General features: G+C 34.3%; 1 non-coding gene across 1 annotated transcript; it reads left to right on the forward strand.

Moving 5' to 3' along the window:
• Window positions 1-747: 747 nt before the first annotated feature.
• Trnar-acg (transfer RNA arginine (anticodon ACG)) lies at window positions 748-820 on the forward strand. Its single transcript has one exon. It is a non-coding gene; the product is annotated as a tRNA-Arg (tRNA).
• The last annotated feature ends 21,192 nt before the right edge of the window (window positions 821-22,012 follow it).

A 22,012-nucleotide genomic window follows, 5' to 3' on the forward strand; every position in this document is an offset into this window, starting at 1 on the left:
AACGATTTTTTCGGTGATTATGACGATGATGATGATAAGTGCTAATTATATAAAGTGAATAATTCAATTATATATAATAATATAGGAATTTAAACATTTCTCCTATTATATTTTACCCAACAAATGGACATTTGTCGGAATGCTAGTAATATTTTAAACATGTATTGTTATTCGGACTTATCTGTTTTTGTTAAAATATATATAAAATAGTGCATTTGTGGTATTTAGGCAACGTTTTTCGGACACTACAACACACTTTCGTAGATAGCAGGAGTTTTTGTTTTACCTGTCGGCTGACGAGCTCCCACTTGTAAGAGTGTGCCACCAAAACAGATCAGGCTAACTTAGGAGCATTAACTTTTAATTAATAATAATAATTTACCTTTAATGACTTGTTACGACATATGTACGCTCTCTTTTCATTCATGTATACTATTAATAAATTTTTAAATGTTTATTTATTTATTTATTTATTTATTTATTTATGTGTGTGTGTGGAAATATACCAATAAAACTTTCGGGCGGATGCACCGAATTGAAATATTATTTTATCCCTAAAAGGTGTGAGTCTCTAGGTTGTCCTTATTTATATCTGGTTCGTAACGAACAACACCGAGTCACAAAAAAAGCCTGAAATAAGGAGTTTTGCGCCGTTTCCTGCAAATGCCAAAAAAGTTACCTGCCCATGTCAACGGAATTTTGCACTATCTGTATAGAGTCGCGGTAACTTCTTGCGGCATACGGACAGGACTTGTGGCGCAATGGATAACGCGTCTGACTACGGATCAGAAGATTCCAGGTTCGAATCCTGGCAAGTTCGTAATAATTTTACCATCATTTTATCCAACGTTTACTCATTATCCTTATCCTTAGTTTGGGTATTTTTGTTTTTTCAGTGATTTTGTTTTGCGCATATGCGGATTTTCCATACTCCGAGTTCACAAGGTAAGCGTTGATGGTAAGACGATGCTGAGTGTACTCGATTTTGTGTTTGATTCGGCGTTGTGTGTGCCGACGCGGCGCAGCCGCTAGTTTTATGTAATAACTTCTTTCCAGTTTTAAGTAATAACTTCTTTTTAGTTTTAAGTAATAACTTCTTTCCAGTTTTAAGTAATACCTTATTTCCAGTTTTAAGTAATAACTTTATCCCAGTTTTAAGTAATAACTTTATTCCAGTTTTAAGTAATAACTTCTTTCCAGTTTTAAGTAATAACTTCTTTTCAGTTTTAAGTAATAACTTCTTTCCAGTTTTAAGTAATAACTTACTTCAGTTTCCGTGTACACACAGTTATGTTCGGAACATTATATCTCTTCTGCTTCCATTGAAATAATGGACTGCCCTTGCTTACGGATAGTATTGTTTTACTAACTTCAATTATACTAAATAGGAATTTATTCAGCAATAGTTATTTTGCTCTCTCCTTAAGGGAGACAAACATCTTAGATCACAGATATTTTAAACTCAAAACAGTTCGAATAATTCTGCAATTCTGGAGGCACAATTTTGCTACGTTTCAGAACTTCATGCAATACGTGATAACAATGTGCCCCAGACTGAAGAAAGGTTTTAAATAATTCTCTGGCATTTGTGGTACGAGTCAATCTATGACTTTCATGATTACGAGAAATTAGTCAGTAAACCTCCAGCACTCGCGTGACAGGCGTAGGAACGAAATATATGCTAAATATATACTAACTAGCCTAGGTGGCCGGCGTTTCCCGGCATTGCCCGGCATTGCTCGGCATTGCCCGGCATTGCCCAGCATTGCCCGAGTGTTTGGAGGTGTGTGTTCAGCAAAAAAAAAAAAAATGGTAGTAGGCAGGCAGGCTCGAACCCGTACGGCGAAGGAGGATAAGCACGTGAAAAAATCGTGACGTCATTGTTGTTACGCCCATCGTAAACCGGAAGTGACTAGGTTTAAATTAAGACTAGACAATCGGAAAGAGAGAGTGACTTTCGAAAATATAGGCGAAAATAGCGACACCTTCCTGCAGAAAAGTGCTCAGTTGAGGGTAAATGAATTAATATTTTGGGCCAATTTTTCCATCTTTATCGCCCGAAAATCGAGCTTCAAAATGATATGAATCTCGTGAAAATCCGTCGCCTCTGTCGAAAGTTTTTGCGAGACATACGAACAAACATTTATACATACATACATGCATACATACATACATACATACATACATACATGTATACATATATACATACATACATTTAAACAGACATGTGAGATTTATATTATAGGCAACTTGCCGGAAGAAGAAGTATCCAGACGAATTTCATCTAAGTCTGACGCATTAAATTATAAGGCAGGCAACGAATTTATTTTTTTGCGGACCGTTATCCTCATCTTCATAGTTGTTGCTGTTTCACTACATTTCGGCCAACTCGTCATCTGGCCTTTTCTAGGTGATTAACTGCGACAGAATAGAATTGCTGAGTCTTGTAACTGTATCCCCAATAATTACTGCCTTCACTAGTTGTTGTTACCTCACCAACTAATCCTGTAATCTGCTTTGGGCATTGTGACAATATAAGTGAGGAAGTAGTGACTGATGATGAAAATAGTGACTGGCATTCAGTAATAAGACATGACTTAAAATGCACCGTGTATTCTATAGTCTGCTAATCTCATGATGTCATGATGACGTCATGTCGTCAACTGTCCATGTAGTTTGTATAAAACTTTGTATAAAAATTGTTATAAAAAATATATAGCATAAAATTGCAACGTATTCTTTAAACAACAACTACAGCTTTGGAATATGGAAATATTTATTAGGGTGGACCTGTAAATTCACCCTTGTCCGTTCTTCCGTTCGTTTTCCGCACTTTTTTCAATAACTACGACTTGGAATTATTTGAAAGTTTGCACAAACATTTCATAATATGAGTAAAAAATGTAACAGAACGGATTTTCCGGGAAAACTTCGGTCCAAGCCTCCCAGGGGTGCCTTTCGGGTTAAAATGGTAAAAATTGATACTTTTGTGCTTATTAAAAAAAATTGATGTCTTGGATTTTTATAAAACTTTCGAAAAATTTGTAATTAAGTGATTTTTATATAATTTTCTTTGTCTATACTTCACAATAACTCTTGGGTGTACCCCAGGGGCTCTAAAAGATAAAAACACTCCATTTTTGGGACTATTTTATCATATTTGTCCCAAATTTTCTGTGTATGTCTATTTAGCAGTTTTGCATGGTGCTGAACTCAAATTTAAATATGTTAAAGCCCTGTAGACTTCTGGGGCTAAATAGGGGGGAATGATGTATTTATTTATTTATTTATTTATTTTTTGCATGGTACAGAAATCAAATTTACTTATGTTAAGATCTAAAACTGCGCCATTTGTTCATTTTCACTAGGATTTTACATCCCCTGGGAATTTTGGGACTAAATGGGAGTGGAGCGGCAAATGCTGAACTTAGTCAATGTTTTTATGCCTCGTTAACTGTGCACTCACTTGTTTTTTAGTTCGATGGCTGTACTCGTTTCATGACGTCGCCAAGATCAAGATCTGTTCTTAAGATGCTGCACTTCAATTTTTTTGTTCTCAGTTAGTAGGAGAAATCCTTCATAACTGAGACAATTGTTAATATATGTTCCTTTCCCCACATTAAAAAAGACCCTGGTCTTCAAACTCATTGTAAATAGGAACTTTTAGCATTTTGTTCTCCACATATAATACTAATAAAAAAAAATCATAAAACGCTTTCTTGGAATTTGTGCAGGATAAAATCCAACGAATTGTCACGAGAATGAAACGCGAAATTCGGAGTAGATTAATTACCATATCTATTTTTATAACTTACTACCTTGCTCTACCTATGTATTGAGCATTGTTGAAGTAAATACTGAAATTTACGCATAAAATTATAGTTTCGTATATAAATTTATGTGATTCAATGAAGTAGTCATATATATATATATATATATATATATATATATATATATATATATATGTTATTTTTTATTACCGTTTTATCTGTTTCGTTACATATGTTTCAGATGTTGGACCATGTTTACGATCTCTCAGACCTTACAGAAGTGTTTGTGAGCATTAGGAAGAAGTATATTAGAAGAAATACGAAAGAAAAAAAGGAGAGAGAAAGATGGGGTTGAGGTAGGAGATAATAGGGGGGAGGGAGACGGGTATTGACAATATTTCAGTTTTGAGGGTTAAGATACATTAGATTATATTGTGTGTGGGGGGTAGCAGATTCAGGTAAGCGTGGGTGGATGTATATGAATATAGAGAGGGGCAGGTGGAAAGAGAGGATGCTAAAGAAAAGAAAAAAGGGGAAGGGGTGAGGATAGGAGAGGGAGTTTCAATTTTAAATTTTAACTGCCTTTTGCTTGTTCAGTGAGGTATATTAAGTAGGTGAGAGAAAGAGAGGGAGAGCGAGAGGGACAGACAGGGGGAGCGAGTGGGAAAGACAGGGATATATATATATATATATATATATAGAGAGAGAGAGAGAGACAGAGAGAGAGAGAGAGGGAAAGGGTTAGTGTAGATGTCATATTTTTGACAGGTACAGAGTTCATTTAAAATTTTCGTAGTCGCTATACGTCGACTTGTCCATATCAGTTTACCATGGGTTGTTTTTTTAATACATACGCTGCACGCGCAAATACGCATATATACATATACATATATATGTACACTTTTACACATCCATATACAGACACATACGCACACACACATATAAACACTGTACATGCAGACATACATGGATCCATATACAGACATACACACACATACACACAACTTATATATATATATACACTCACAAATATATATAGATACATATACATTATATACATATATATACACACACCCATCTATATACATATCTTTGGAGATAAATATCTCCAGTAAAAAGTAGATGTACATATACATACTTACATACATACACCTACACACGCATCTACCCCTATACACGTATATACACTTACATAAATATAGATATTAATAAAAGTATAAACATACACAAATATATAGACATATAAACACACATATACGCACACATATATATATATATATATATATATATATATATATATATAGGTATATACACAGACATTTATATATTTTTATACGAAGTAAACAGGGTCAAGTTAGGATAGATAAATCATAATAAATAAATAATAAGTAAATACATGGGTGTAGTTAATAATGCGAGGTTACATGAACGCATCGTTAAGTTCGCATATATACGGGGTGGGACCCTAACACGGTGCTTTGGACATATATATATATATATATAAATGTATATATGTATACCAAATAAATAAAGTAAAGTTAGGATAAATAATAATAAATGATAATAAATAAATAAATAAGTAAATACATGGGTGCAGTTAATAATGCTAGGTAAGGTAGACGCATCGTTAATTACACATATATATGGGGTGGGCTCCTAAGATGGTGCTTTGGGCAGTGGTTATGTTTAACTTTATTTTCAGTGTTTAATGCATCGCTGATATACGCACATACACACATATAAACACATATATGCATAGAAACTCGGATACAGCTGCATCCGTATACATACGTTCAGCCATGCATACCCGTAGATACACACACACACACATATATATATATATATACATTAACAGCTATATGCATGCAAACACATACATGTGCACATAGATATAACATATGAATACCCACCCATGCATATACATACGACCCATGAGTACATACACTCGTACACGCGCACGCAGAGACATATACGTAAGCACGCATAAGGATATATACACATATATATATACATACATACATACATATATATACATATATATATACATATACATACATAGACCCAGTTATACATATACAAATTAAAATACATGTACGGAGTACATGTATAGATCTATATACACATACACAAACACGCGCACACACATGCACCCATATAGACGCACATACAATTATACATATATATATGCATAAAAATATAAATATACACACATATATAGACATATATATATACATAGAGATGTGTATATTTATGCTAAGTAAGTAAAGTAAAGTTAGGGTATACAAATAAATAAACAAATAAAGGATAAATAAAAGGATAATAAAGGTGTAGTTAATAATGTGAGGTAAGGTAGTCGTATTATGAGATATGTTCAAAATACGTGTTGTTTTAATCTTTAGGGGTGTGTATTGATTTGCTTTGCTTATTGGATAGGGATTAATTAATAGAATCTAAAAAATGTAAATGGGTATAAAGGTTTAAAGTTTAAATAGTAAGCTTATATGTATATGTATATATATATATATATATATATATATATATTTAGGGGGTTCCTAACATGATGCTTTGGGCAGTGATTATGCTTAACTTTATTTTCAGTGTCAAGTGTATTGTGGATATGGGCACATATACACATACAAGCACATACATGCAAATAAGTCCAGACATAGCTACGTCGGCATACATGCGTTCGCAAATATATATAGATACATATATACACACAGACACTAGCATCCAGAAGCAGTCATATCCATACATGCGCACGCAGACTTAGATATACAAATATATGTTCATGTATATACACACGACCCACGAGCACATATATCCATGAACGTGTACATAGAAAGATATACATACACACACATAGGGATATATACATAGATCCAATCATGCCCGCACATACACATACACATGAAGCTACGTACACGCATACAGACAAGTGAGTAGGTGCGTTAGAGATAATATTATTTCTGGTATATCCATAAAAAAGCACATATATATATATATATATACATACATACAGATATCTATAAATATTGCAACATATGTACACCCATATAAATGTGGGGAGTTTTAGTAGTAGTTAGTAAGTGGGGGATAGTACGATTCATGGGTAGACGAATGTGTAGATGGATAAGGTAATATAGGGTATGGGGAGAGTTGAGTAAGAGAATTTGGTTGTGTTGACCTTACAGTAATTGGGTGCATGCGGTATGGGTGTCTGAGGGATGTTTCAGAAGAGTGTATAATTACTAAGAAGGTGGGATTTGTAATTCCGGTAGTTTATGGTGGTTTCATGTTTTCTAGTTAGTATTTTGTAATTAAAACTGAATATAAAAAGTTTTTCGGTCAGGCACAGGAGGTATGGGGAGTTTAACGATTTACATGCGTTAGATTTTTTAAGGATTTCCCACGTAATGGTTGGTATAAGGTTATTTTTGATTAGATATAGATATTGGGAGGTTAGTGAGGTTTTGTTAGGGGGTTGGGATTTGTGAAGAAGCATTTATGTACTCTAAACCTATCTTTGAAGGAGGTGCCTGCCAGGCCAATATAGTATTTTTTGTCGTTTGGGGTTTCTTCAGGTGCAATTGTGGCTTTATAGACTACTTCTATTCGTAGGCATTGTTGATTACGTGGCCATTCGGATTTGTTGGTGCAGTTACAATTATCTCTGCTAGTGTTATTTGTGTTTTCATTTTTGTTAAGTATTTTCCTATTGTGTTTTTTGATTATTTGTTCTATGTTATCAGTACAGCTATAGCTAAGCTTAATTGTTTTTTTATTAAATATTTTGTGTAGTGTGTGATTGAGTGGAAAATGGTTGCTTATTAGTGTAAATAATTTTTTGCCTAGTTTCGTTTTAACCATTATATTGAAGACGGGTTGAACCAAATTTTTTTCTGGTCCTATTTTTCTTGTTTGGGGTATTAGATGGATTAGGTTCAACGTAATTAAAGATGGTATTTGGGTGGCCAATTTCTTTAAGGGCATTTTCATAAAATGTTTTATGCTTGTTGAATATTTCAAGTTTAGAGGAATTAGTACTAAGTCTTTTTTCGATAGATGTAGGGGCATGTTTAATGATATGTTTTGTTGGTTCTATAGTGAGTGTATATAGAGTGGGTAAGTATTGTCTTTAGTATAAGGTTCAGATGAGCTATTTGAGTGGTTGAGAGTTATATCGTGAAATTTAACAGGTTTTACGTTAGATTTAATGTCCAGTTTTAGAACGATTCTGTTCATTTCTTTAGTTAAGTTATTTTTCAATTTTGCGCAATTGGGGTCATTTGAGTTTTCAACTACGATAAGGCCATCGTCTCTATATAGTCCTATGTGTTTGTTATCTATAGTTTTTGTGAGATTATATAGAATGAAGATACCAACTAGGTCGGTTGCTTCTGCTGAATCCAGAAACCCATTGAGAGGTCAAATGATACGTGTTGGTTCTTCTTAGTCCATTGGGTGTTTTGGCTGATTAGTACTGTTTTCCGCGATTCTTTGATAATTTCGATTTCGGATGGTTGTAGGTCTAAGGCCTCGTCAAACAGTTCTTTTGATATTGAAGGATAGTAACTTTCAATATCGAACTGGATGAATGCAGCCTTCTTTTTGGTTTGGATATTATTAAACCATCGAATGGTGTCATTGGTGTTAATCCATTGGTTTAGTTCATATTTGGTTTTAATTTATAAATTAATTCTTTCTAATTTTCTTTTACTTATTCTTCCTATTTCTGGCTTCGTGGGGGTTATAAGTCTCGTTTGAGGTCCTGTTTCAAAGTTAGGTTTATGGTCCTTAATTATAATGTATTCCTCCTTACTTGATAGATTTCCTACTCTGTTGCTAATTTTTAGTGTGTCAGTGATATTTTTGCTATATAAGTTGATGCCCTTGACTAGGTTTGTATCTGATTTTATATAGTTTGTCATAATGTTTTCTTTAAGAAGTGTTAGGTTTTTTGTTTGTGGATTTTGTAGAAGTTTTGGGTTTTATCCGCTTTGAGGTACACTAATTTGGAAGTGTTAATGTTTTTGATAAGTTTGTCTAGGTGATGTTGGAATGAGTTTTTTTATGTGGTGACTATATATATATATATAGTTATGTATATATAGTTATATATATAGTTATATATATAATTATATATGTAGTTATATATATATATATATAGTTGTAATTGAACAATAATTATGGTCCTACCTACAGACCCTTACGCAATTATCAGTGTAGAAGGTAACAATTCCTGCCGGTCATAAGATTCGAACGCAGTTATGAAGCCACTTTTTCCTCCTTTTGCTAAGTAAGGCTTACCAAACAGTTGCCCTGGGAATTAAGAGAATTAAGAACTATTAAACGCTGAAATTGAGAGAATACACTAAACAATCTAGTGTGTTCAAGCAAGCGGAAGTCGCCAACGTTGTATACACGTTAGTTGGATGCTTTTAGTTTTTATTATATATCCTTAAGTATTCTTAAAGGCGCTTGACAATGATAAGTAAATAATAATTATTCTCCTAACCTATAGACACTATGTTTTATATATATATATATATATATATATATATATATATATATATATATATATATATGTGTGTATATATATATATATATATATATAAATATGAAATAAGGAAAGAACATATTTTTCTTCTTTACCTGCACTTTAAGCGTTGTGTGTTAATTGAAAATTGAAAATAATTACATATATAAATGAATACGTTTTGAAGGCTAAAAACAACGAATTTGTATGCATATAAACAAATTTATTTGCTTATTTATCCTTTCAAGCAAGCAAGCGTACAAGAAAAAATTCTGCCCAATATATATCATATAGAAATATACACAGATTTATGCATGGTTTAGATTTATGCATATATGTACGTATATGTATGCTTTTTTTCTATGATCGTATTTCCTTGAATTTTCTATATGTCGTTCCCTATTTAACACAGATTCCAGTAAATTTCTCATGACGCACAGGAGACTTATTGGTTTGTACTGAGAGAGAGATGACCTATATCCTGAATTCTTAAATACAGGGCATACTGAGGAGATTTTCCAGAGTGTTGGGAAGCAATTCTCTTTAAAACAACGCTTAAACAGCTTTGTAAGTATGGGAGCTAGTTCTGATTGAAGCTTTTTGAGCACTATACTTTGCATGCCATCGAGGCCAGTTGTTTTACTGAAATCAAGGTTTTTGATTAACTTGGTAATATCACGCGCAGATATTGTATGATGCATATCCTGTTTTCTAATACAGGAGGAAACACATGGGGTAGAATTTGCTGCAAAATGCTTTGCAAAGAGTTTGGCTTTGTCTGATGCTGACGAGATTACCTCAGGTCCACTGGTGATAGTTGGGATAGAGCACACGCTTCTGTTTAGGATCCTGTTTGCTATTTGCCAAAACTGGTGGGGACCAAGTTGCTATTCGGCCACTTTTGACTTGACGGACTGAGCATACAACACTCTCGCGTTCTTCATTATACTTTTACAGTGGTTGCTGGCAGTGCTGAAAGCGGTTTTAGTCTCAGTACATCATTTTAGCAGATTATATTATCTCCCTTGACTGGTGTAACGTAAAATATTCCCCTGTAATTGTTTTTATCTATAAGAAACAATACTATTTTATGGTGGGATTTTCGATATTTATCGAATGAATTTCTGTATAAAGGAATGAACTCACACACACACACACACTTTATATATATATATATATATATATATATATATATATATATATATATGTATATATATATATATATATATATATATATATATATATAATAAATTCCACAGCCAAACAACGTCGCAGCCCACAAGAGCCATGACAGTCAAAGAACTGGAAGTCCAAGACTCGAGTTTCGCCCTTATTTGGGCTATCAGTTATATATATATATATATATATATATATATATATATATATATATAAGGAATGAAAAAATAAATACCAGCGATGGTTGACGTTATGTTTTAATGTTTTAAGAAAAATAGAAAAACCGAATGAAATTATTAAAAAATCAACGTTTCGTCCTTATTTCAGAGGACATCTTCAGGATATTCGATGCCGGTATATATTCCATCCCATTTAACAACTCCGATGCCGGTATATATTCCATCGCATGTAACAACTGTCAACAAGCGTACATAGGTGAAACACAACGAAAATTGAAATTAAAACTTAACGAGCACAGAAGAGATATAAGGAATGGTAACGCCCTAAATGCACTCTTTTGCCATTGTGCAGAACACGATCACTCATTTAATTTAGATCAAGCGAAAAATATTAAATACGTGATAGATAGAGCTAAAAGAAGACTTTTAGAATCAGCACTAATATGGAATACTAATACTATTACGCAAAGAAAAGGCTTCTACTATTTAACCCCTAGCATAGGGAAAATAATAATCAAAGAGCAAGGTATCAGGGTGGATCCTGGCTAGCCGTTTTTCCTTGAATGTTTCAGGAAAATGAGTAGTTTTGCAGAAGAGAAAAAAAATGTACATATTTATTTTAATGCATTTTTAAAAGTGTATATATAGACATCGAACAACCCAACCTTCCCATACGCACACATATTTGTCCTTCCCGACATGGGTAGGATTCAAAAAACTGTCTTTTTCGCATGATCTATGACTTTTTCTTTTCTTACATTTTTATTTCAATTATCCTGAAGATGTCCTCTGAAATAAGGACGAAACGTTGATTTTTTAATAATTTCATTCGGTTTTTCTATTTTTCTTAAAACAATATATATATATATATATATATATATGCATATATATATACATATATACATATATATATACATATATACATATATATATATACATATATATATGCATACATATATATATATATATATATATATATATATATATATATATATATATATATATATGTATATAATGAACGTATCCAGTTTTCGTAGTACAGTACTAAATATTTCTAGTAATCATATCTTAAGGCATACAGTTTTTAATTTAACGCGAATAACAACGTAATATATTTAAATAATATCTGCTGATATTTTCGGCGCCAAACTTGACGGTTACACTGCTCAAGCTATTATATTTCTACATAAACCGCCGTACTTATCATTACGTACATTGGTTGGGTTATGCTCATGTGCTACCTGCACAAACTGATGCACGTCTGGAGAGAAAGATTATGCGAATAGTTCTTCATTAAATTGAGAATGCAATTCTCAGTTGGATGTAGCGGTCAATGTAAAGGGCGCAGCGGACATGTTTTGTAATTTAATTGAAAGAAGAAAACTGAAATGAGATGAGGAAATTGGTCTGTGAGTCTGACATTTCAATTATCACCTCTTCCGGTGAATGACGTGGATAACTTTGTACTTCGCTGGCATGACTCATATTATGTGGTTGAACAGTTTCTGGCGGCAATCTTTAAAAAAAAGTCTAGAGATTCAGTAATTTAATCCATTGTTTTATATTTCCTTTGCTAACCTTTTTTATTGTAAAAAAGTATTTAAATTTAGTAAAATTCCGTATTTATTATTTGCTGGAAACGCGTGATCCGTTGGGTCAGTAAATGTTATAGTTAACTATGGAATAATGAGTATACAGAATTAATGTATAAAAGTGCAAGTGAGGATACAGAATTAATGTATAAATGCGTAAAAATTGAATGCACGCACGCGCGAAAAGAAACATGGCCACCAATGAAAATAGCAGTAAGAAGCCATTCCGCAATTTATTACGCGCGTGCACTCATTTTTTTTTTTGCGTGCGCAACAAATTAGATGCACACGTGCGCGATAACAAACATGGCAACCCGTCCTGACGGAATGCGTGTAATAATAAAAGTCTTAACATCATTAGTCGTAGATTAAATGAAAAATTATTTATGTAAGAGGAGAGGAATCCGTTGAAAAATTGGAAAAAGACGAAAAGAAAAAACAATACATAGAAGGAGTGTGCATTGAACAGGTCCACCCTGTTTTTTGTGTGTTAGCAGCCTTAAAAAATATCACGAAATAAAAAATTAAATGAGGAGACCTTTTCAAAGCAAATCTAAAAAAAATAAAATGAAAAGTCCCGACACTCACAAACACACATATCTTAAAGTGTTTCTACGTATTAAAAAAAACATGTTTGTCACTTATGACCCCCCCCATGTTCCCTTATTCTGCCTGTAAGCGTAACGATTTTATTTGTCACGCAAACCAATGTTTAAAAACTTATTTTCAGTTACAGTTATTTATTCATATTCATTTTGTTTATGTTAGGTGTGTAAAAAAAACTGTATAAATCTATTTAAAAGTAAATAAAAGAGAAAAAGACGATCCCCGTAAATAGTCGACTAAAAAAAAAAGAAAAAAAAGCTTTTACGGCTTTGTTTTTACTTATTTGCGCATGCACATCGTGAAGCGGAACCGGAAGGACGGGCTCAACGCTCAAGCTAGACGCCAAGAGTCTTGAATATAATAGATTTCATGAATAGGAATTACGCGACAAAACAGAAGTTACTATAAAGAAATCACATACATAATGTTTAATTGTTGTACAGGTATCCAGTCAGTTGTTTTTATAGTTTTAAATTATCCTTCTTCCCCCTGCCCCTTTAGCATTATATCTTCCAAAGAGCTCTAGCTGTAATAAAATACCATAAGTTATCCCCCTTGACTGTAAGAAACCATTCCGCTATTATAACACTGTACGAAAACTATAGCACGTGTTAGTTAATAAAACATAGTTCAACGGTATATCAGTCTATTCTTCGTTTTCAAATGTCTTTTACCTTACTAGATTTTTCTTAACTAATAAAGAATATACTTGCCATGGTTCTCGTATAATGTTATAATGGCGAAACGGCGTCTTCCGGTCAATGCGAATAACCTATAGCATTTTTATTACCGCAAGGGATCTTTGAAAGAGATAAAAGTAAAGAGTTAGGGGGACAAACGTAATTTAAAACTATAAAAGATTTATTATAAAATAAAAGAGTTATGAACGGGATAATCAACGGTTGTCTGCCCAGCATCAATGTATGAAATCCTTATATATACTTGCGATTCTTCGTATAGGAATTCGTGGGGAATTAAGCCCTTAGTATTAACTTCTTGAGAAGTGTGGATTACTTCATGAGCGGGCAAAGGATGTTTTTCCTCCTCAGTCGTTAATGAGTAATAACGCATTTATGAAATGTTAAATCAATGCTTAAATCTGATAAAGTTATTCTGCTCTACTTATAAAGTGTTAACCTAATATATAAATGGTTATATGTTAGTTTGTCTGTCTGTCGGTTGTCTGTCTGCCGGTCTGTCTCTCGATCTCCATATTTTCAAACTCTATCTCCCCCCAAAATAAAAGTCGCAAAAGGGCCTCAAATTATTGGATTTTTTACGGACCGGTATTTTATTGGTCTGTAGCAGGTTAAAATTGTTTTCAAGGGTCAAAAATGGGTCAAAATTGTTAAACATTTTGTACATGGTGAGTCACGGGAAACGGATGTTTTTAGAACGCTCCTTGCTCTCCCTGAGTAAGGGATAGGAAGGGATAGTGTTGAGTAGTGGGGGATGGGTCTACATGACGGGGACGACATTTATAACTGAATGTAATGGTGTACACAGCGACGATGAGGACGAGACAATTACTTGGAGAGTTCATATTTATAATAGGAGTCTGGTATAGGCAAAGAGACAAGGAATAGACAGTACTTTTCAAACAGAGATACATATACTATTTAGGATGATCGGACAGCGTGATGTTATATAATAACAGAAGGCAACACATTACCTTGCGGTTGAAATGACGCCGAAGTCAAAGGCTTAAAAATTATGGAGACATGTTTTCACACTGGTGATGAGAATGATCAGAATACGATGCCGCGTTAGGTTTCTACATTTTGTCCTCCTCTCTGTCTCGCTTCTGAAAGGTCTTATGCTAACTCAACTCTCTTCTATCAACTCTAACCCCCGACTCCAACTGATTTTGAAACCTAATTTTACTGTATATATTGAAACTATATTCCTTTGTGACGTCAGAACGTGGCCAAACCTGTGAATGTTTTTTTTTTCACGTGGATATTGCATCTGCTTCAAACACGTATTCTGGCAGCACACAAAAACATTCATTAATTTCCATTGTTCCAGTCTTACTACTCTAATCTAACATGTTGTATAGTTATTTCTAATAGGATTGACAATTCTCTACATCTCTAGGATCGCATCTAAATAGCAATATGTATTCTTTTCAAGTTTTGATCACTATGTTCTATTTCAGTATTCCCCTTTAATAAATATTATTTTCAATCCTAATTACTTCGTTTCTCTAAATCTGTCCCCTTCAATATATAACTTTCCTTCCCTTCTCATTTAAAAAAAAATGTACGCATTTTTATCTATTCTTCACCTATGCATAAAAAACTTCTTCCACCCCCTCCCCCTTTAGCTTAAAAAGACCAAACACCATGCATAAATAACTTTTTGGTCAGCCCTTTTCCGAATGACTCCCTAATTATATTTAGACCAGAATCTTCATCAGATTTTCCATGTATATTTCCTTTTGGGTGTAGGGTACAATCTTCTATTATCAATATCAACTGTTTAATCCAGCCACCCTTTTGCCGTAACCACAGAGGTCCCATTTTTCTTCTTTGCCAACTTGAATCTTCCTCATTCGATGGATCCTGACCCTTTTCCCCCACGTGGGTGTTACTACTAATCAGAGCTTTGCCTCATTTTCTACACTTTTATATCTTTTTTTCGATATAAAGAAATACTATATGTTTTAGCGGTTATCTGCTAATCATGCAATATATCTTTTATCATCCTGATTCACTCGGACTCCCTAGCTTGGACTCTTAGAACTCGATAAAAAAATCGGAAACATGACCCTCTTCCCTGCGCCAAATCCTGCTGCGCAAGCTGGATCCCTATGGCGGTTACTTTATGCGATTTTCTCTAAATACCGGGATCTATCTCCTTTAATATACACATTAGACATATAGATTATTTTAGTTAATCGTTTTCGGGTGTTTAACTGTTAAGTATGCAAAGTGCACTCACTTTTATCCATTACGTTTCATTTTTGTGTTTCTGTTTAGTTTAGGTAATGGTTGCGTTTGAGATGCTGTAGAAGGATAAGACAGAACCACTTTTCATATTTAGTCTTGTTTAATTTAAACAAACCTTGTGGAAATTGAAGCTATCACAAACATGAATGGTAGGAAAAAGGGGAAAACAAGATTATCACGGTTATTTGATTCCGATGCCTTCGTTCAGTTTCGAAAGACAAAGAATATCCCATGTAGGGGAAGCTGCATATAAAATTGTGAGACAAAGGTTGCGCAATCCTCCAACCACACCCTCTTCTGATTCGGCACTGCTTGAACCCAGTGCCAAGGAGAAGTCCAGGATGACTGGAAACAATGTCGAGATAAGCAGATTTTAGATACAGCACCTGGAATCCCTAAATGGTCACCCATTTAGTACTGATCAGGTTCAACGTTGCTTAACTTCGGTGATCCAACGGGAACTGGTGTGTCAATGTGATTATGCCGTATAATATGCCGGTTGTTAGATATTCATTTAATAACAGTATATCGACGAGGGGACCATAATAGAGAAATGTTGTGAGCACATGTAATGTCTTTCTGGGAATTATCTCTACTACATAGAAAACAGACGTTGATATAGGCGTAGATTGAATTAACATGGCCATATTGGGATCAGCTATTGAGCTCATGTTTGAGTAACCTGTAACCTATCATCGATAGAGGAAACAACATATCAGGTTTGGTCACATAGAAGTAACTTTCAGTCTTTGGGATGATGAAATGTAGATATCTAATGTTGGAACATGGCTGCTGATTGTGGGGGATCTATATTACAAGTTAATGTTTTAAGTTTGCGCATATATTTTTCTTTTCAATGAAGCGATATGTTTAGGTAGTGGGTGCAATATATATATATATATATATATATATATATATATATATATATATATATATATATATGTCGAGGGGGCACCAGAGCCACACGTTTATGAAAACACATTCTATTTAATTACTTGCAAAACAAGCACGGGATATTGTAGCAGATAGGGCAAAGGCTAAATATTAATGGTCATGTATATGGTTAGTTGGTTGTTTTTGTTTTACGGCATATCAACCCTTTTTAGGTTATTTAATGCCAAATCCAGTTATTTTGAAGAAAAATATTTTAATAGAATATATTTGTTTTTTGTTTTTTAGTCGGTTTCTATTTAACCCATAGTTGAGACCCTAACAGGTACTACCACTCCGGGTCGGAGTGGACCCGTGAACAATGGCAATTAAGGGGTGGCTCCACACTCCGCAAGGCCCGTAAGCTGGGTCCTCACCATCGGATATAGTTTAAGGTCATATCCAGGACCGTCATATATATGATATATTATTTAGATACTTTTTTTAAAAACTATATCTAAGAAGTATAAAATAGTGGTTAATGCATATTATCAGATGTGATGACAATACGCTATACATGAGTGGATGGCGGCATTGTAAAAGGGACGAAAACTGTTTTTGCACCGTTAAAAAGTCTGCAGTTCTTATAATTTCTTAATTTGTTAATTTTATTAGCCATGATATAATTCTAATTACAATATCCCTAAGATCACATCAATAAATTTACTTTTGTAAAAACTATTAATCAATCTTTCAAGATCGCGTGTTGCACGGCATCACACAATTTTTCGTGTCATATATTTTGTATGCCAAAATTTACCTAAATTTGCCGGAGTAGATAAAACGGATCAAAATGTTGTTGGTTTCTAATAATTGGGGTGATATTGGCTGCGTTTGCCGTTAAGTTTGATTTCGTCTTTGCCAACAGCTTGTGGCAGCGATGGCTAAGGGGTATTTGGCATATGTCGGCATCTGTTTTCTTGTGCTTGCTAAAATGTGTTGTCTGATTTCGACTGATTGGATGCGCGGTTGCCCTTGATTTTTTTCTTTATTTCTGTTTATTAAGAGAAAATGGGAAAGACCAAGCTAAAATAAGTGAAAAAAATTACAAACTATGATAATATAATAACAAGTGCATAGGCAAGACGGAAACCTTACATCAATTGTGGTAGACAAGGTTTCTATACTAGATTTTACTAGACATAGAACGTGAACACATTCTTAAGAAAAACTAAACCGTAAGGTGGACTCTCTCTACCGTGCTAGAAAACTTCTAACACCCGAAAGTATCCTGTACCTCTATAAGGCCACTATTCGCCCATGTATGGAGTATTGCTGTCATATTTGGGCTGGTGCATCGGCTACTAGTCTCTCGCTCCTTGACAGGGTTCAAAAGAGAGTCGCAAATCTGATAGGCCCTAAACTGGCATCTAAGCTTCAGCCTCTGTCCCATCGTCGAAACGTTGCATCCCTCTGCCTGTTCTACAAGTATTATAATGGTGAATGCTCTGATGAACTGCAAGCACTTGTGCCCCCACAACGTTAACACCCTCGACGGACCCGACAAGCTGCAAAATCCCACCCCACACTGTAGAGATCCCTAGATGTAAAAGATCTTTCTACTCCAGTAGTTTCTTCCCCAGAACCGCAAGACTCTGGAATTCCATTCCAGGTCACTGCTTCCCCAACTGTACTGACATGCATAAGTTCAAGTGCAACGTGAACCAACATCTCGCTGCCCTAATCCCTACATAGTACCCCAGTAGATGTTTCCCCTGATAGTAGCCCCCTACACCAAAGTGGCAATGTGCCTTGTTTGGGGTGAAAATGTAATTAAAAAAAAAAAAAGATTCTGCCATTCACCTTGCCTATCGTCATATCTTACAATTCCGAGGATTTCATTGTTGGCATCAATTATCGCGATGTTTGTTCTAGTTATAATTCTTTCTAGAAAGATATTGGATACTTGCGAGAGAGATTACGTGAACATTGTCAACGTCCTAAGTGAAAGTATAGCGGGCAAGATTGCTGAAACGATCTTCCACTTTTTGCTTGTATCACTAAGTGAAAGATTCTTATGGTATATTGAGATAACCGGCCCCACTATGATTTTCTTGTGGAACGAACAAGATTCGTAGGAAAACCAGCAAGGTCGTCACCCAACGTCGTTAACAACATAAGTAACGTCATCTGCTTGTTTGAATAAAATTGAATAAAAAAAAGTAAATTATTTAGGAATGTAAATGTCTACGTAAATCCAGGAAGTTGTTACCGGCGTAATTTGTTCAAGTTATTTCTAGGTCCTAGGATTGCGTCGTCTAATTCTATTTAAAAAGGTGTAAATTGCTCGTTTCTTTATTAAAAATCGACAACATATTAAAGCAGACGTGACTCAGTATTGCAAATGGTTTACATGACACAAAACGCAGATACTTATAAAATAATGTGTCATGTGATAAACGCAGTGTGCGTCTGTAGATTTTTCACCCTTTTCTCAGCAAGATCTACTAAAAATAATATGTACAAGTAATTCGAGCACTGTTGCACTTTGCAGACCGGGCTTTTGTAAATGTCCGCACGCGCTCGACCGGCACCTGACGTGAACCGCTGGAATATGCCGAGCGTCAATCAATAAAACGATAGAAAACAGAAAATAACACCATTTCTCTGATATTAATTACTATTAAAAATGAAAAACAATTTATAGATCTATAAAAGTGAAAGCGCGCGTGTGTGTGTGTGTCCGTGTGTCTATCTGTGTACATTTCCCTACGCAATCTCTGTCAATTTTCAGTGAACAGACTCGATATTTGATATACAGGGTACTGAGATTTGGGAAAATCACTGTGATCGGTTTTCAGCTAGAAATTTGGCTGTTAAGGGGTCAAAGGTCAACGATTGGAGCTTTGAGAACTCTACCAAACTACTCCACAAATTTTGGGTATAAACACTTGAAATTTTAGATATAGGTTCCTTGGACATGGACCTTACTTAATAACTTACTTTGAGCTTAAAAATATAATTGTTAAGGGGTCATAATAGGGGTCAAAGTTTAAAAAAATAACCTATGCGGTCTCTACCAAATTACTCAGACAATTTCTGGTCTAAACATTTGAAATTTTACATAGAGGGTATTCGGGAATTTGGGGGTATCAAAACCAAAGCAAAATATGATGAAAGTAAAAATAAAATAGATAAACCCCATAATTTATTATACTATACCTGTTCACACTGAAACACTTATCACAATATTCTGTAGATCTATATTAAAAAATCTTGTTAAACTTTGTGGCATATTTCCATCCTATGGGGGTCAGGCGCGAACGAACACCCCATAATTTTATTATACCATCTGTCTTCTATATATATAAAAGGCAAAATGTGTGTGACCATTTCGTGTATGTCTTCAAAAGGGTTTTCTCGCACACGATTCCGGGGTCGTTACGATCGCTTACAACTGTTTATATGGGTCCTAAATAATAATATGTACGATTTGTGAAAGCGCGTCGCATCTAGATTTATTTACGTCGACTTTTACAAAATTATTACTATTTTGGCTTCTCGAGTGTTGATGAGGCTTTTTCGTATAAAAAGCGAAACTAATTCAAAGTTAACAAATACTCGACATCAGCTTTGATCAATGTTGTACATCAGATAATTGCTATTCAATCTGTCTGGATAATTGGGATCTGGAAAATTGGGAGCTATTCCCTCTCCCCAACATCAGTTGGTCGAAAAAAACAGTCAAATTTGGGTGTAAACAACCGCGTGACTTCTATTTGACCTTCTTAATTAGGTCAAATGGAAGCAGAAGAGTTAACTTTTATTGCGCACGCCTGTTTTTATAATTAAATAAATAAATTCAAACACGTCTATGCTGTATGTCGCGGTGGCCAAATGGCTACCGTCGCACGTTTTTTATTTCACACATTAATTTCCAACTCAAGGGTACGGGTTCGATTCTCATACTCACCTACCAAATCATTTTTTTTTATTATTTAACACCCCCCCTCGGAGTTTTGATTTACCTCAAGACACCCCCCCGCTAGTATTTCTTAAAACTGAAACATAATTATCAAAGTATACTTACGCTGATAGATATGAAAAGTCTTTATTAAAGTTTGTGCCTATTTCATTTCTTTGGAGGCCAGGCGCGAACGAAGACCCCACAATTTTATTATACCATCCCTATTTAAGTTAAAACATAATTATCAAAGTATTCTTATGTACATCTATATCAAAATCACTTGTAAACGTATGTTTTTTCATTTTTAAATTTTTTATTTCTATGCTTTGTATATCAGGCGCGAACGCAGACCCCACAATTTTAATGAACCAACATTATGCCAGATCAAACATACCCATTCCTGTGTCTCGATACATCTTCTATCATTATATGTGATCAGTCTTCTATAATAGTCAACCATATAGGAGCCTATTCGTGACCCGACACACACACAGACGTTCAGCTTTATGTTATACACACACACACACATATATATATCATTAGTTTTTTTTTGGAAAAAGAATTCCAGCAGAGTGCTCAATTAAAAGGAAAATCCAAATTGTAAGAGCGTATTTATATTTTGTGTACAGAAAGTTGTTAGTTGAGACAGATCATTGGTACCGTCGGTTTCAAGCCCGATAATAAGGCCCGTTTAAGGTATCCTTGTCAAGCTCTCTTCAGCCAATCTGAAGAGAGCTTGATAAGGATACCTTAAACGAGCCTTATTATCGGGCTTGAAACCGACGGTACCAATGATCTGTCTCAACTAACAACTTTCTGTACACAAAATATATATATATATATATATATATATATATATATATATATATATAAAGTTGAGTTATTTTCTCATTCTGACATTGATATTAAAAACCTACTTTTTTATTAAAATATTGTTAAAACAATCCTCTTAATATTCGTTATCGATATGCGAGCGAAAAATTCATGTGTTTATTAATTATTTTTTAAAATTAAATGATGAGTTTCATTTCGCAATTATGTTGAATACTTTTCATGCATTATTTCTACATTATTTACAATTGCGTAGAATTTAAGGTGAAAAGGTTTTAGCACACGGAAATATATAATTAACATTGTTATTGTGTATGCAAAAAGTCTCTCCTAACCTCCCTTCTGAATATTTGGTCTACAGAGTTGAAACTTCATATTAGCCTGTAGCACATTTTCGATTTGGTTTGAGCCGACAAAACTTTCTGCTAAAAGAGCCAAAATTGAAAAAATGTTGATCTTGGCAGGGTAAGTAAGCACAAAACAAAATAAATAAAAAAAGAAGAAATACTCCTGCTGTTATTTTTGCGCATG

This window comes from Euprymna scolopes, chromosome 1, assembly GCF_053919585.1.
Source record: "Euprymna scolopes isolate OS-2025 chromosome 1, ASM5391958v1, whole genome shotgun sequence".
Taxonomy (NCBI): Eukaryota; Metazoa; Mollusca; class Cephalopoda; order Sepiida; family Sepiolidae; genus Euprymna; species Euprymna scolopes.